A 3,483-nucleotide genomic window follows, 5' to 3' on the forward strand; every position below is an offset into this window, starting at 1 on the left:
CTGACGTTCCTGGGATGTGGGGACATTCTGATTTATTTTGGGACTTAGATTCTGGGGTTGTCCTCCCAGGATTCTAATGTTGTTCGGTCTCATGCTGGTTAAAAGTGATGAACTGAGGGCTGGGTTTCTGAAGGTCTGGAAACTGAACTCTCAGGATCTCTGTCTCTATCAGGGTGCAGTTGGGAGAATGGCAGAGGGTCAGAAAATCTGGTCTTAAGTCTTAAAGCCAGTGGATTTAACCACCAATCTCTCTCCCGCCCCCACACAACCCAGGAGGATTTGAAAATCAGCAAACAGTAACATCTGTCCTGAGTCCCAAGGGGGGTGAGTGGAGGTCTGAGCTCCTGGATCCTAAGGGAGAAAGGACTGGGGACCTGGACTTCTTAGCCGGAGAGGGAAAAGTCCTGGGGAGCAGGGCAGATTTCCATGTCTGGGAGCCTGAACTTTTCTGGCTTAATGGTTATTTAGCATCTGGATTTTTAACTCAGTTGAGCTTGGCACAGAGACTCTTGGGTCTTGGGAAGAAAGTCAGGGGGTGAGGCTGTTTTTTCAGACACCTGATATTGCTTCCCCGTCGTCCTGGCCCTGTGGGGCCACCAGTATGGAAAGATGGAGAGCTCAAGGTCCCAGGAGCTTTCAGAGACGAAAAACAGCCAAAGAAGAGGGTGGAAGGTTTGTGCTAATTAAAGGTCACAACAACTGACAGCTTTCTCTGCCCTGGTTCCTGGGGACACCATCTGGTGAGGGTCCCGTGACAGACTCCCAGCTCTTCATTCAGCTGATATCCCAGGAGATGATTGAGAGAGGCAGGGTGGGAGGAAGGTAAGAAGTCAATAGTGGAAAAGAAGAAAGACTAAAGGGCGCATCATACTGGGGGCTGGGGGCTCAGGCCAGATGCCTAGAGGAGTAGCTTGGAAGCAGGGGGTCACAGACGGAGAGAAAGTACAAGCAAGCCTTTCAATTCCCTTAGGAGATAAGCAAGCAGAAGAAGCCTAGGCTCTGTGCTTGTGTATTTGCATACTGGAGTGGGGAGGCTGAGCTAGCCAGCATAGGGTAATAAAATTTGAAGATGTAGCCATCAGGAAGACTCAGAGGCAGAAACAAATACAGGACGGGCATAGTGCAAGCTTGACTGAGGAGAAATAGTTACCGAGCTCTGGATGTGTGAAAGAGCTAGAGGTGGAACAGACACAGAGAGAACAAGAGGGATATATAAAGGCCTATTGAGAAAAACATAGGGAAAAGCAGGGGTAAGAGAGAAAGAAAAGGTTAAGTTAGAGGAAGCTGAGTGCCTAACAAGGAGGGTGAGAAAGCAAGAAAAATATGCTGTGCCTGAAATGGAGCAAGATATGGGGGTGGGGGGTGTATATGAGTCATGCTCGACTCAAAGACAATAAACTATATATCTATATATCTGTATTTATATCTAACAATAATCCTGGACCAAAGTCTTTTTTACTCACTGTTTCTTTGATAGCATACTACTTTTTCTTTGACCAATTCATGGTTATGATATTTTTCTTCTTTTCCTTTTTTTAAAATTTAAATTTATTATTAATTTCAGTAAAAATTTACAGAGACTTTGGATTTCCATTCATTCATTGTTGCACTTTTCTTCCCTCCCAACCCTCCCCCCTAGTACACTACCCTCTCGGAAAAGTAAAAGAAAAATTCTTTCATTGTTTTACAAACCCTCCCCCAGGTCCACTCCACCATGTAGCCTTCACTCTAGACTCCTGTCATGATAAAAATACCTAATCTCATACCCCTTTAAAACAGTTTTCTCCCTCATCTGTTTCAATGCAGTATACACTATTGAACCCATCTTTCTCAGTCTCTCCCCAACCCCAAGGTCAGTCCTATTTTACAACAGTGGCACGATGCAGTATTTGTCCTTTTGTGGCTGAGATGCTTCATTCAGCATAATGTCCTCCAGAGTCACGCATTTTGAATAAAATTGCATGAGTTCCTTGTTTTTCAATGCAGCATAGTATTCCATTGTGTGAATATACCACAGCTTCTCTATCCATTAGTTTGAGGGTTGGGGGCAGAAGGGTGAGGATGGGCCAGGATGCAGTTGCAGAGCTGCACAGTTTGGTCGGTGGGGGGAGCAGGTGAAGGAAATAATGAGGGTCCAGAGGGGACCAGATCCTACAAAGGAATGACAAGCATTTTCCAATGGTAATTAAACCAACTGTCTTATTGATTTGGGAATTGGATGCCGACTCTCTGGCTTCTTCATGCTGAACAGGGGCGTAGATGTAAAGGGGGAAGGGAGGACGCTTTATCACCTTACTGGTGGTCTTGGGTTAAAGCTGCTTGCCTTCTTGCTCTGTTAGAAGATATTTTCCTGTCATTTGCTCCCCTCTGGACTGCAAAGTGTTTTCCCAGGTGGGTCCAGTGGGGATGGCTGGTTGAACCCAGAGGCTCCATCCTCCTTTGCTTCCTTAGCTGTCAGTTGTATTTCCTTTTTGTCACTGGCACTGGGTTCAGGGTCAATTCTGAAGTAAAACTCAGAGTTAAGTTTACCTATAGGAAAGGGAGCAAACCTAGAGAGAACAAACTTGTGAGTTACAGATAGAAGGGCTTTGAGGGTGTTGCTTTCAGGTTTACTGGGGGGGAGGGTGGCAAAAGGTGGCCTAGGTAACACTGGATACCCTAGGCATTTTTTTTTCTCCTTCACCACCCAGGAGTCAATCTGGGGACAATGGCACAAACTGGGGACTGAAGAGCTCACCCTGAGGGCTGCGACAGCTCACCCCGAGCCGAAGGCAGCCTGCCCCGGGCAGAGGGCCACGACGGCTCACCCCGAGCCGGGGGCCGAGGGCAGCCTGCCCTGGGCAGGGGGCCGCGAGAAGCCCGCCCTGGGCAGAGGTCCGAGGGCAGCCCACCCCAGGCAGGGGGCCACGATGGCTCGCCCCGGGCAGAGGGCCACGACGGCTCACCCCGAGCCGGGGGCCGAGGGCAGCCCGCCCCGGGCAGAGGGCCACGACGGCTCACCCCGAGCCGGGGGCCGAGGGCAGCCTGCCCTGGGCAGGGGGCCGCGACGGCTCGCCCCGAGCCAGGGGCCGAGCCATTCGTTTCTTGATGGGCACTTAGGTTGTTTCCAATTCCTTGCTATTGTGAACAAACCCACAATAAACATGGGCATGCATATATCTGCTTGGAGGTCAGTTATGGTCTTTTTGAGGTATATTCCCGGTAGTGGAATTGCTGGGTCAAATGGTATCTCTATTTGCAGCTTTTTCAGAAAGCACCATATCACCTTCCACAGTGGTTACACCATTTTACACTCCCACCAACAGTGAATAAGAGTTCCAATTTCTCCACAACCTTGCCTGCATTTGTTGCTTGCTGTTCTGTTAAATTTTGCTATTCTGACTGGGGTGAGATGATATCTCATAGTTGTTTTAATTTGCTTCTCTCTTAGAGCTAGGGATTTTGAACATTTCTTCATGTGTTTGTTCGCCATCTGAATGTCTT

This window comes from Elephantulus edwardii, unplaced genomic scaffold, assembly GCF_000299155.1.
Source record: "Elephantulus edwardii isolate Elephantulus edwardi_28Jun2011 unplaced genomic scaffold, EleEdw1.0 scaffold00266, whole genome shotgun sequence".
In the NCBI taxonomy this organism is placed as follows: Eukaryota; Metazoa; Chordata; class Mammalia; order Macroscelidea; family Macroscelididae; genus Elephantulus; species Elephantulus edwardii.